General features: G+C 43.3%; 1 protein-coding gene and 1 long non-coding RNA gene across 6 annotated transcripts in view; one reads left to right on the forward strand and one right to left on the reverse strand.

Moving 5' to 3' along the window:
- Positions 1 to 13,780, forward strand: part of LOC105494366 (interleukin 2 receptor subunit alpha) — a 55,915-nt gene that overhangs the window by 8,954 nt on the left and 33,181 nt on the right. The window lies entirely within an intron of this gene.
- Positions 1,316 to 13,780, reverse strand: part of LOC105494365 (uncharacterized) — a 33,624-nt gene continuing 21,159 nt past the window's right edge. For 2 of the 4 annotated variants that reach the window (XR_011608320.1, XR_011608321.1), the window contains 4 exons: positions 11,368 to 11,484; positions 9,033 to 9,332; positions 6,978 to 7,083; positions 1,316 to 1,680 (listed from right to left, as the gene is read on the reverse strand). This is a non-coding gene — a long non-coding RNA (uncharacterized lncRNA). The remainder of the gene's footprint in view (positions 1,681 to 6,977; positions 7,084 to 9,032; positions 9,333 to 11,367; positions 11,485 to 13,780) is intronic. The other 2 variants (XR_011608322.1, XR_011608323.1) reach the window with 2 other exon arrangements.

The following is a 13,780-nucleotide window of genomic DNA, read 5'->3' on the forward strand; positions in this document are numbered from 1 at the left end:
GCCACAAAACAGAGGAAATTCTGAGCACCTCCGGGCGTGAGTCACCACACCACATTCAGGAATTGCCACCTCTGCCCACAGAATCACCCACTCTTTTCTGTTTGGGACCAAAATAGATACCTCCTTCAGAAGCTTCTGCTTTCTGTACTCTCAGCAATAAAAAAACAAAGGCAAGGATAGGTGTGTGCCTCTGAGGCGTGAGAGGGGCGCGTTTTCTCCCTTCGGAAGGTTTTCAGAGAGAAGTTGTTGCTACAGCAGTAGGGGCAGCAGATGGGTTGCGGGTACAGGAGGAAGAGGGAGAATCAGGGCGATCGGAAACAACCTCTTGTGTGGCAGGACTGCTGGCTACTGGTTTGCTCATTCCTTTGTTCATTCATTAATTCAGCAAATGTTCACTGAGGAACTGCTGTGTGTCAGGCACAGGTCTGAGACACAGAGATGAATAAGAGCCCGTCCTTGACCTCTGCACAGACAATTATGACCCAGGCTAAGTGCTGAGATCAAGTTCAAAGGAGTCGATGGAACACGCAGATTGATGTTCATTACTCCTGCAAAACCCAGCACAGCTCACATCAGGGACTGCCTCATTCACATCATGTTCGATGTGACAGAGAGGACAGCAGAGAGCACTGTTTTGTCATCAACTACTAAAATTATCAAAACCAAACGCCACTAATTTTGAACTTCAGGTCGACAGAGGATGTGGAGTTTTCCTTTGCTCAAGAAATTCCTTTACAGAGAAAATGGGAACATTTCAAGTGAGAGTATTTCAATTCCTTTAATAACAACCTGTTTGCCACCTCACATTGCCCAAGTATTCTAGAAGCACTTTTCTCATAGACAGCTCTGACCAACTGCCCCACGCACATGCATGTGAACCGTTCCCCAATCTTAAAAGTCTGTGACCCCTCCAAGGAAGGGAGGAAGGAAGGAATCGTATTAGTCCCGTTTACATGATTATATACTTTGTAGCAAAGCAGCAATGTTTCTTTAAAAAATTATATATATATATATATAGCTGGGCATGATGGCTCACGTCTCTAATCCCAGTACTTTGGGAGGCTGAGGCTGGTGGATCACCTGAGGTCAGGAGTTCAAGACCAGCCTGGCCAACATGGTGAAACCCTGTCTCTACTAAAAATACAAAAGTTAGCCAGCTGTAGTGCTGCATGCCTGTAATCCCAGCTACTTTGGAGGCTGAGGCAGGAGCATCCTTTGAACCTGGAGGCGGAGGTTGCAGTGAGCCGAGATGGAGCCACTGCACTCCAGCCTGGGTGACAGAGTGAAACTCTGCCTCAAAAAAAAAAAAAGAAAAAGAAAAGAAATATATATGTGTGTGTATTTTCTCCTCATGAAATGAGCCCCTTGAAGCAAATTGGCCCATCTTTTCAGAGAAAGATCAGTTTATTATGTTACCAAGTAAAGGGCAAAGGAATCATTTCTAAAAGTTTCGTTTGAAGTCCCCGGCATTTAAGTTGACGTCAGCCTCTTCCTGCCCCGGCGCCCTGAGAGTTTCCCGGGAGTTTTGGGGATGACACCCAGCGGCATGCGTGACATCTCGCTGGCTGGGGGCAGGCCTGGTGGCTTCCCCGACGATGAAACCAGGCAAAGCCTGCAACACAGCTGAGTACCGGTGTGGTCTCTGCTTCCTGTCCTTGTGGTGGCACCTCTGCTTAAAGCCTGATTTAGAACAAAAAGAACTTCTGTAAAGGAGAAAACTCCTTATTTTAAATGGAAAGCAAAACAAACAATTACAAAAAAAAAAAAAAAGTTGGAGGGGGGTTTCAGAATAAACGGGCCGTTTCTCCAGACATCTCGCTGACGCCCAGGTGGCACTGAGACCACACGGTGAGCTTTTCGGCTGATGATGTTGATCCCTGGTTTACTGCACTTTGGGCTTTCACTACCTTTCACCCACTGGACCTTCAGTTTCACTTTCCCTCTCCCAGAGTCTCTCAAGCTCTGCTTCTCTGGCCTCGTTTTCAATCCAGTGCAAGAGGACCTGTAACCAGGGCACCCGTCCTCCTCCTCGTCCTGCGCTGGGATCCCAGCTCTGAGCACTTCCAGGCCAGACAGGCCTTGCTGCATGCTCTGCTTCTGTGATCTCACAGATTCCTCACAACCACCCTAGGAGATGGGGACTGTTAGCCCCATTCCCCCCTACCCCCATTTTTTGAGACAGAGTCTCACTCTGTTGCCCGGGCTGGAGTGCAGTGGCGTGATCTCGGCTCACTGCAACTTCTGCCTCCCAGGTTCAAGAAATTCTTATGCCTCAGCCTCCCAAGTAGCTGGGATTACAGGCGCCCGCCACCATGTCTGACTAATGTTTGTATTTTTAGTAGAGACAGCATTTCACCATGTTGGCCAGGCTGGTCTCAAACTCCTGACCTCAATTGATCCACCAGTCTCAGCCTCCCAAAGTGCAGGGATTACAGGCTTGAGCCACCATGCCCTGCTACCATTTCGATTTGACAGATGAGAAAACTGAGACCATGAGGCAGTAATTCACTCGCCCAAGAAAGCAAAGAGCCAGTAGATCTGAGCAGAACCCATGCGTTCAGGCCTGACATAGGAAGCAAGCTGTCAACAGGCACCGTTAATCTCCTGGGCTTCCTAGGCAGGCCCTGAAGCTCTGGTTTTCAGTCACCCTGTTATTCATCCCCAAGTTGATCTCCCCTGAAAGCACCTGTCATGATGCCCTTTCCGCTGCAAGAGCTCCAGTCATTTCCATTGCATCAGGGGCACTTTGCTACCTCCTCTGCCTGGCACACAACACGCTCTCCCGCCAAGACTGTTCCCTCAGCACATAGCACATCTTGGCCAGTAGGTCTCCTCCTGTCCTTCAAAGGGAACCACCTCATTTGTGATTTCCAAGCTGGACTCCCAGGAACACCGTCTTCCCTTTCTGGATTAATCTTCCCTGTCTTGTCTGCCTACTGGAATTTTTCCCAACCAGAAAAGCATCTTGAGAGAATGGAAAAGTCTTATGAATTTGGAAAGTTGACAGACTTGAATTCAAATCCTAGCTTGAACTTGCGAATTTCTACTTTCCTTTACGAAAACCTTTGCGTGCCATTCTGTGCAGGCACTAGCAAGATGGTAGGAGTGAGATGGATACAGTAGGGTGAGTGCCGCGTAAAGAAAAGGGAGCTAAGTCTGGGACTGCAGAGAAATGCCACGAAGCACAGACAGGGGAAGGGTCCCGGAGGCTTTCTAGAGAAAGATGACAGCCAATGGGAGCTCTTCAGAGAAAGCAGGAGTCGAGAAGGCGGAAATGCATTAGGAAGTGTGGCATGAGCATGATGGTTAATTTTAATGTGTCAACTTGCATGGGCTAAGGATGCCCAGAGAGCTGGCTAAACATTCTCTCTGGGTGTGTCTGTGAGGGTATTTCCAGGAGACACTAGCGTTTGAATTGAATAGACTGGGTAAATTTCTTGTTGGTAGACTAAGTAAAGAAAAATCACCCTCACCAGTGTGGTGGGGATCATCCAACCATGGAGGACCAGAATAGAACAAGAAAGCAGAGGAAGGTTGCGTTATCTCTGTTCAAGTTGGGACATGTGTCTTCTGCTCTTGGACACTGGCACTCCTGGTTCTCCAGCTTTTGGACTCTGGGACTTACAGCAGGGCCCCTCTGGTCCTTAGACATTCAGTTTTAGACTGAGCCACACCACCAGCTTTCCCAGTTGTCCAGCTGCAGCTGGCATCTTGTGGGACTTCACAGCCTCCATAATTGAGTGAGCCAATTCTCGTATAAATATTCTCTTATTTTTCTGCATACATCCTATTGGTTCTGTCTCTCTGGAGAACCCTGAGTAATACAATGACCAAAGCCCAAGACAAAACACGTGGTGAGCTCCAAGAGCCACACAGAGTCCCGTATGGCAGGAGAGCTCAGACACATGGTGGAAGCAGAGATTTTGAAGCTGGGCATGAGCTGTGTCTTGCAGCCTCGCCATGTCACTGGGCTTAAACTGTGTCCTGGAGGGAACAGAACATCCCAGAGGGGTCTCAGTCAGGGCGTGGCTTGTACTTTGGAGAGACAGCACTGGGTTTATGTGAAGAATGAAGGGAGAAGAGAAAGCACTGGTCTATGTAAAGAATGAAGGGAAGCAGAAAGGCAAACCTGTAGGGCATTGAGTAACCTCCATGGAAGTCCATGAGGGCAGGTTTTTAACTTTGGTGGGCCTCAGCTTCTGTTCGTATGAAATGGGAATAACACAGACCCTGCTGGGTGCTGGAAGGCTACATAAGCTAGCCTGCCTAGAGTGACCAGAGCACAGTAGGTGCTCACTAAATGTGACTTGCTGGACTTGTAGTCTGCATGGCCAAAGGCCCTTCCCTTGGACCTTTCCATGTGGATGCCTCACAAGCTGCTCAGTCTACACATCCAGAACTGTCCTCCCTCCCCGGAACCTACTCTTTCTCCTCTCCTTGCTATTTCAATGAATGGCACCCCATCTTCCCCATTGCCCAGGAAATCTGGGCAAAATTCTTGTTTCTTCCTTTCTGTCCTCCATGCACCTAATCCAGCCTCAATTTTTGGCAATTCCAACTTCTAAAATCTCTTAACGCCAGCAACCCCTCTTCTTGCTTACTCATCACCACCCATCCCAGGATTCCCACGACAGCCTTCCTGTGATGCGAGACAGACACATGACAAGGGCAGTTGAGGGTCAGGGCCACAGGAGCAGGATGCAGCCAGCACATGAGGGAGGGCAGGCGGGAGGACAGGCGGACACTCGTGCATAAGAGCACACGCTTGTCAGGCTGCCTGGGTCCAAGTCCTAGCACCACCACCGAGGGGCTGTGTGGCTCTGGGCAAGTCCCTGGGCCTCTCTGTGCCTTAGTTCCTGCCTCTATAGAATGGAGATGAGAAGAACACATCATCTCATAATTAATTATTGCATAAGTATTAATTTTAATTATATTGACTATTATACTCTATTAGTGTATGATGTCTTTTATTATATATATTTATCATATAATATACTAATATTAATGAGTACACTATAGTATTTTATATAACATATCTTAATTGTTTATTATATATCTGTATAGTTATTATTTTATTATCATATAAGATAATTTCATATGATAAGATGGTATTTTATATATTTCATTTATGATATATTTATGTTATAGTTATATACTTTATTATATTTGAATTGTGATGTCTAATAAAATAATAGGTATGTTAATTATCCTTCATATTCATAATAAGCTCCTTCATTGGTGTCAGGGAAGCCTAGAACGTTTCTGCGTGTGAGCTCTGCTGTGTGCTCGGCATGCAGTGTGTTGCATCTCAGCTGATGTGATTGCCGTTCTTGGTGGCCAGGAGGCACAGGGTGCAGGATGCAGGGTGCATGCTACAGGCAGTAAGAGCTTTGGAGTGGGCTGACTCCTGAGCCTTCCTCTGGTGCTGTGGCTTCTGAGGCCCCCAGGTGACAACCAGCCTTTGCCATCCTAGTATTTCCTCTATGTTCATCCTGCCTTCTGAGTGTGGGACAGGCCACACTCCTGACACCACCAGCATCAGGTGCTGTGCACATGGCATGAGGTCGGGATGGAATGCTGTTGGCATGGGGATTGTTCCTTGGGCTAGCTGTGTCCACATGGTCTGATTAACCCCTTCTGCACATCAGCAAGGGTTCAGCCCCTCCTCAGGGCTAGGGCATGTGCAGGACATGCAGTGATTTGAGAGTCCTTGGATAATGCATACATGTTCTCCATGCAAGCATGCAGAGATGGAGAGGGTCTTTGTCCCTTTCAGTCCTAACATTCTGTGGCTTAATAACTACATGTCCTACACCCGAGTAAAAAGCAGGATCTCAGCACTGTGCTGAGGAAGCCTTTGAACCTTCCAATAGGACATGGGATCCCCGCCTGCATCTTAAGTTCCCATGTCCTTAAGAAACATGGCCACCTTGGAATTCAGCTTTCTAAGAAGCCCAGTGTGAATGCTCACCCCCACTAACCCTAGGTATCTGTTGAAAAGAATAGAACCCACCTACTGAAACTATCAGAGATCAAATGTTGTATGTTGACTAAGAATTTGTGTTAAGGCAGGAATAGTTGAGAACCAATACTTTAAAGGAACTCTGAAGAAATGCAGCCTGTGCTTCCTCTCAGCATGGCTGCAGGAGACGGCTGGGTCAGCAGACAGGCCTTTTGACCCACCCACAGCTGAATACAAAGACTGAACTCAGCAAAAGCCTTGAGGTTGCATTTACGTGTCTGAGGCCAGTCCCTGGAGCACAGGCATGGGCTTTTGGTACCATGTAACCTACAACTTTAACCTCTCTGTTCTATGCTGTCCACTCCACCAGTCCCACAGTGCCTGAAATGTCATTGTCTTCCCTGATGTCTGGGGTAGCATCTGTGAACATGTGGATCTGATACTTTCATGATGCCGTCTGTCTCTACTGAATCCTTCTTAAGCAAAATTACAGTAGACTAGCAGATCATGGTAGTATCTGAAGGCCCCAAGACCCCAGAACCTCAATCAGTGCTCCCCACTTCCCATGGTTTTCTCCCAAATGTGCTTTCTCCCAAATGTGTTTCCACATTTGGATTGTCATTCTCTGTGAAAGGGCATGATCCCTGTCAACAACACACAGTATATGCAATGTGTGTCTTGTGTAAAACTGAGTGTGAATTCTTGAGAGCAGGAAGGAAAAGGGGTACAACAGTGCCCCCTGGGAGATGGCTGAGGAGCAGGGCAGAGTGAGCCTGGCTGCTGGGAACCCCTGACCAGAACTCTGGGTTCTGGACCTGTGGGCTTGGCCTGCCTGACACAATTAGGATTTGTGTCAACAGGACCGGCCTTCACCTGACACCAACTGGGCTGTGGTTCCCAGGAGAAACACTTAGCATCATGACTTCGGAGGTTGCCATCGTTTTTGATGACTTTTTCTTTTTCCTTCTTTTCTGTTTCCTCCTTAAGTTTCTACCTGTAAGTAAGTTATACTTACTTATTCTGTCTTTCTTTACACTCTCAGGGGAAATTCCGTTGAGTTGAAAATTTCCTCAGCTCCTCGCTCCAGTTTCTCAGAAGAGTCTCTCTCCTTGCAGAAAAGACTGTGGGCGGGAGTCACCGATTTAGCATATTTCTACTAAAAATATGACTCCATCCCAAGAAATTGGTTTTAAAGATTTGAGGAAAAACTGCTTTAAGATTTCAGAGAAAGAAAAAGAGTCTGTTTCTACTTCCCCCTTTTAAATCTGATAACTTTTATTTTAATCGGGTTGACATTCTGTGGTGAGCTTGTGGTTAACTCTTTCATGCCCGGAAACCTGTTGTCGACCGAGAAGACTCCCAGGATTAGAAAATAACCAGCACCCAACGTTTCATTTGCGGAAGCATTTGAGGTCCCAAAATGTGATGGTTTAGCGGCAGCTGCTTGTAGGGGTATTTTTGGTTTCCTGCTTCTTTTTTTCCTTCTAAGTAAAGAGAAAATAACTAGATCCCTCCACCCCACCATCCCATCGTTGTGTTGTTGTTGTTTAACAAGTGTTGAGTAAGGCACAGTCGTTCTCCAAAAGGGTCTTACCCTGTGAGTTACTCATTTTAGGGTTGCGGAAACTCTGACTATTTGACCCAGTCAACCAGGCCTCAGAAACTGTGGGTCAGATAACAAATAACTACAGTGCTTCTGTGCTAATTACTACAGAGATGTGCTCAAGTGCCTGGAGATCTCCTTGAAGCAAAGGTCTCCTCCTTGAAGCACACGGCCTTCTTCTCCTTTCCCCAGGGAATCAGGCAACTTTTCTTTGATGACAGCAACTTCCTTAAATCCCCCAAGCCCTGAAACAGGCACTTTACTTCTCCCACATTTCCTTCAACATTTGTGCTTGCTGAATGAAACAAGGAAGGGGAATGTTTGTTTGAATGAACCAATCAATGGGTAACAGCACCAATGCTAATGCGAACACACTCAAGTACTCATTCAGAACCTACCATGGCCCAAGGTTTGTGCTCTGCTTTTGGGTGCTGATCCAGCCAAAAGAATGGGTGGAGAGGGAGTGGTAGGTGAAGTCCCAATACTACCACTTATATTTTGGATTCTCTTATTTTTTCCTCTGGTCACATGCATACATAAATTTTATATCTCTATAATTATGCCATTTAAAAATCCTCCTACTGAGGTAGAAGGTGGGACTCAACTCCAGAGGCAGAGCTCTGACACCGGACCAAATTGAGGACTAGCAAAAACAGGACTGGGGCAGAAGCAGCTTTCCATAAGAACACCCATGAGTGTGCCGTGTCAGTTTACCATTGCCATGGCAACACCCAGGCATTCCTGCTCCTTTCCATAGCACTGACCAGATGACCCAAAAGTTACTACCCCTTCCCTAGAAATTTCTGCACAAACTGCCCCTTAAACTGCATGTAATTAAAAGCAGATATAAATATGAATGCAGAACTGCCCTGACCTCCCACTCTCTGCCTATGTGGTTGCCCTGCTCTGCAGAAACAGTCATGGAGCTGTAGCACAGCAGGAACTATAACATCGCCACTTCAATAAAGCTATTTTCTTCCATTCTACCACTGGCTTGCCCCTGAATTCCTTCTTGGGCAAAGCCAAGGACCCTTGCGGGCTAAGCCCCACCCTGGGTCTCGCTTGTCCTGCATCACTACCACCTTCTCTAGGAAGACGCTCGAGGCTTAATCATTGTATTGAATTCAGCTGCTGAGGACTGAGAGGTGATTCGGATGATTGACTTAATAAATAAAATTGGGAGTTAGACTTTCCGGCTGTGGACTTGCCACTGAGTTGGGGGAGAGGGGGATTTCTTTCTCTGATAAATTTCCACATCCACAGACAGAAGGAAAAGACCCTGAACTAATCACTTCCTTTGGAAGAAGCTTTGGTAAAGAATCAACATTTGGGAGGTTGGCAAGAAGAACCTATTTGTTCTATAAATATTTAAAAATTATTAAAATTTCAAACAATACAGAAAAACATGAAGATTAATATAACCATCATGTGCCCACCATCAGGATTCAGTAAATGTTTACAGTTTACCTTGGTTGTTTCATGTCCTTTTTGTTTATTTTAAATACATGCTCTTGTCGTGCATGATGGCTCATGCCTGTAATCCCAACACTTTGGGAGGCTGAGGCAGGTAGATCACTTGAGGTCAGGAGTTCAAGACTAGCCTGGTCAACATAGTGAAACCCCATCTCTATCAAAAATACAAAAAATTAGCCTGACGTGGTGCAGACACCTGTAATCCCAGTTTCTCAGGGGGCTGAGGCAGGAAAATCACTTGAAACTGGGAGGCAGAGGTTGCAGTGAGCCCAGATCTCGCCATTGCACTCCAGCCTGGGTGACAGAGAAAGATTCCATCTCAAAAAACAAAACAAACACAAACAAAAAGAAATAAATACATGCTATGGATATAGTGGAGCTCCCTCTCTGTCCAACCCAATCCCATTCTTCCCTTCCAGTAACTGCTCTCTTGAACCTGGGTTGTATCTCCTGATGCAATATACACTACTGGTTTGTTTTTTATTTTATACTTAAATGCATAATATACTGTTTCTTTTTGCAACTTTGCTTTTTTCACTCAACACTGTTTTTGAGATTCGTTCTTGATGGTTATTCTTTATAACAACTGTACATTATTACATTGTATAATAATACAGTTATTGCTAATGCTGAGTTTATTAATCTAACCTTCTTTTGATGGACAATTAGATTGTGTCTGCTTTTTCCCTATTACAAGCAATGCTCTGATAAACAGCCTTGAATGTGTGCACATATGCAAGAATTTCTCTAGGAATATACCTAGAAGTGAAATCACTGATTCATCTTCAATTTTACTGCTATATTTAAAATTTTCTCATTGAAATTGCTATGCTAATTTGCAATCCTCATCAGCAATTTATAAAATTTCCTGAATTCCTCACATATTCCTCATCATCACTTACCACTGGGAAATTTTAACATTTTTTTGCCAATCTGATAATATAAAATAAAGTCTCATTACTATCTTAAGTTTCAGTGATACCTGGTGATATTGAGCATGCTTTCATATGTTTTTTTGGTCATCTCTGTGGCCTCCTTGTTCATATCCTTTGTCCCTATTTTTATTGGGTTGTTGGCTTTTTACTTATCGATTTGTAAGTCTTCCTTATGTATTATGGATACTAAGTCTTTGGATAATTATAGATTCTTGGATTTTCTAGGTAGATATTATTATTTATAAATGACAATTTTATTTTTTCTTATCCACTTCTTATTCCTCTGATTTCTTTTGCTTGTTCCATTGCATTAGCTGGGGTGTTCAATACAGTATAGAATAAAAGCAGGAATTATATATGTTTCCACCATTAAATAGAAAGCTTTTAAGGTATCAGGTACATGTCATTTTCTGTAAGATTTCAGTGTCTACCATTTATTGGTTAAAGAAGTTTCCTTCTATTTCTACTATCTAAAAAATTTTTTTTCTTTTAATCGATAACAGATATTCTTTTCATCATCATTAGATGCTCTTCTTCTTCTATTAAAATGATCATGTAGGTTTTCTCCCTTTATACCGTAAAAGTACTTAAGTACATCGAGAGATTTTCCAACGTTAAACTATTCACTATTGCTGGAATAAATTCTGACTGATCAGAATTTTTTTTTCTTAATACATTGCTAGAATCAGGTGCAAATGTGTTAACATTCTCCAGTTTGACTGTAGAGTTAATTTCTTTTTGTAATTCTTCACCTTAACCATATGTATTGTTGAGTGTATACATGTTCAAGATTACCATAACTTCCAGAATAATTTTTATTTGTGAAAATGCTTTTTTGGTCTAGTTTCTCTTATGTTATCGTAGCTATGGAGCTTTCTTATATCTGGCTACCTTATCAACAATATGTATTGTTGAGTGTACACAGGGTCAAAATTATTATAACTTCCACAATGATTTTTATCTGTGAAAATACATTTTTGGTTTAGTTTCTTCTATGTTATTGTAACTATTGAGCTTTCTTTTGGTTACTAAATATCTGCATATAATGTATTTTCCAGCCCTTTAGTTCAATCTTCACATGTCACTATATTTTAAAGATGTCTTTTGAAATAACAAAAATAGACCTTGTGCAGGACTTGGGGGAAAATTATTTCCCCTAAGTCGGAATATCTCTGTCTTTTACAAGCAAGCTTAATCCATTTATATTTATTGTACTACATTTGGACTTATTTATGCTATTTTACTTTGAACTTTTATTAACCATTATTTTTCTTTTACTGTTATATTTATCCTTTCTTGTCTTCTATTAGTTGATTGAGTTTCCTTTATTTTCTCTTTTCCTTCTACTAGTTTGCATATTATATGTTTTAATTCTACTTTTAGAATTAACTCACCCTTTAAGTTCTCAAAGTACTCTTGATGTTAAAAGTCCACAGTTAATTAACATCTCTCCCAGTTCTAGGATCTTCTGTTCAGAACTTAGCACATTTCTGGCAACTAAGGATTGGCAACTGTTAAAAAATGTCATTTTCCATTATATTTTTGGATTGGTTATTGCTGATATATAAAAAATGTTGAATTTTATAAATGAATTTTCTATCTGGCCATCTTATCAAACTCTTAATAGTTCTAATACTTTAACTGTCTTGGGTTTTCTAAGTACTTAATTAAATTCCTCACATAGAATGATTATTTTTGTCTTCTTTTTTCTAACAATTGTATGCCTTATCTATGTTACCAGTTTTATCAGATCACTAATAATGAGGGTTCTTTTAAAGTCAATTGGAGTGAGAAAAACCCAAAGATGCCACTAAGTCTTTGAGTGTCTTTGGGGAAGAAAAGGTAGATTTAGGAAAAGAGAGACAAAAGGCAAAGCGAACAACTAAGACAATACCATATATCACAAATTTAGGTTTGATTTAATGATGGCTAAGAAAAAATTTGTAATTGTATATAAAAGTGTATTTGTATATAGGATAGTTTAAATAAATAATAGGTGATGTGGGCAGCCAACAACAACCAAAAATCACTGGAAGTATTCAAATTCAACCATGGTGATTTGGTTGATAGCAACTGGAGAACCGACCATGCTTCAGTAGATTGAAATCCGTTATAATCTATTATTGTGAATATAGGTGACAGGAAACAACCGAATACAGTGTTCTCATAAATAGTTCTTAGAATATGAATTCAAAAGAAACTCTATTTCCTCATTCTGACACAATCAAGCTTAATCAATTAACATTTTAAGTATTGTTTTTCAGCTTAGAAAGTTGGCTGGGTTTGGTGGCTCACGCCTGTAATCCCAGCACTTTGGGAGGCCAAGGCGGGTGGATCATGAGGTCAAGAGATCGAGACCATCCTGGCCAACACGGTGAAACTCCACCTCTACTAAAAACGCAAAAATTACCCGGGCTTGGTGGTGGGCGTCTGTAATGTTGTTGCCCAGGCTGGAGCGCAGTGGTGTGATCTCGGCTCACTGCAACCTCTGCCTCCAGGGTTCAAGCCATTCTCCTGCCTCAGCCTCCCAAGTAGTTGGGATTACAGGCACCCACCACCATGCCCGACTAATGTTTTGTATTTTTAGTAGAGATGGGGTTTCACCATGTTGACCAAGCTGGTCTTGAACTCCTGACCTCAGGTGATCCACCCGCCTCGGCCTCCTGAAGTGCTGGGATTCAGGCATTTTTAAGATGCAGGTTAAATGAGCAAAGATGCAAATTAAATGAGCATTCAGAGAAAGAAAGCCAAAGAGATGAGGAACCAGGAGATTGTGATTCTTATGATACCAAAAATGAAATTTTAGGCAGGAAAAGTCAAAGGAACCAAGTGCAAAGCAAATTTTGAGGAGAATGAACACTACTGGGCTTGGCCACTAGGAGCTTCTTGGTGCACTTTGTAAAAATAGTTCCAGCGGAAGCAGAAGACGCACCAGAAGGTCATGGGATGAGTGGTTCGAGAGGAAGTAGAAACAGTGAGGCACACGACTCTCAGGAGGTATTGACTTGTGAGGAAAAGAGGACTGATTGCTGGGAGGACCTTTAAGTACCTGGGATGCTCATCAGTTGCGGAGGGGACCCCGTGAGACCCTCAGAGAGAGGGTAACTGGCGGGGGGCACAGTGCATAGTGGGGGAATTCACCTTAGAGAGATAACCACAGAAAAAAGAGCAAATGGGCCGGGTGCGGTGGCTCACACCTGTAATCCCAGCACTTTGGGAGGCCGAGACGGGCGGATCATCTGAGGTCAGGAGTTTAAGACCAGCCTGGCTAATAAGGTGAAACCCCATCTCTGCTAAAAATACAAAAATTAGCTGGGTGTGGTGGTGGGTGCCTGTAATCTCAGCTACTCAGGAGCCTGAGGCAGGAGAATCGCTTGAACCTGGGAGGCGGAGGTTGCAGTGAGCCGACATCGTGCCACTGCATTCCAGTCTGGGTAACAGAGCTAACCTCTGTCTCAAAAAAAAAAAAAAAAAAAAAAACAGAAAGAAAGAAAGAATAAAGAGCAAATGATGAGTGCAAATGGGGAAATTTTGACATGTGAAAAAGGAAAGTTGAGGGAGTGCAAAAGCCAAGGAGAAAGTTGAGAGTAAGTGAGAAAGAGCCATCAAGTGAATAAGCCACCTGACCTAATTCTCAGTATCTCCAGGGGTTAGGTGGCAGCAGAGGTAGAGGACTGTAGATTTTGTCTGCAGTCTGTAGAGGTAGCACCTCATCTTTCCATCTCTGATACTGGTCTGCACTACAAATTATGTAACTTCTTTCTTTCCCTTTTTTTTTTTTTTTTTTTTTTTTTGTTGAGACAGGGT

The sequence above is a fragment of the Macaca nemestrina genome, chromosome 9 (assembly GCF_043159975.1).
Source record: "Macaca nemestrina isolate mMacNem1 chromosome 9, mMacNem.hap1, whole genome shotgun sequence".
NCBI classification, from domain to species: Eukaryota; Metazoa; Chordata; class Mammalia; order Primates; family Cercopithecidae; genus Macaca; species Macaca nemestrina.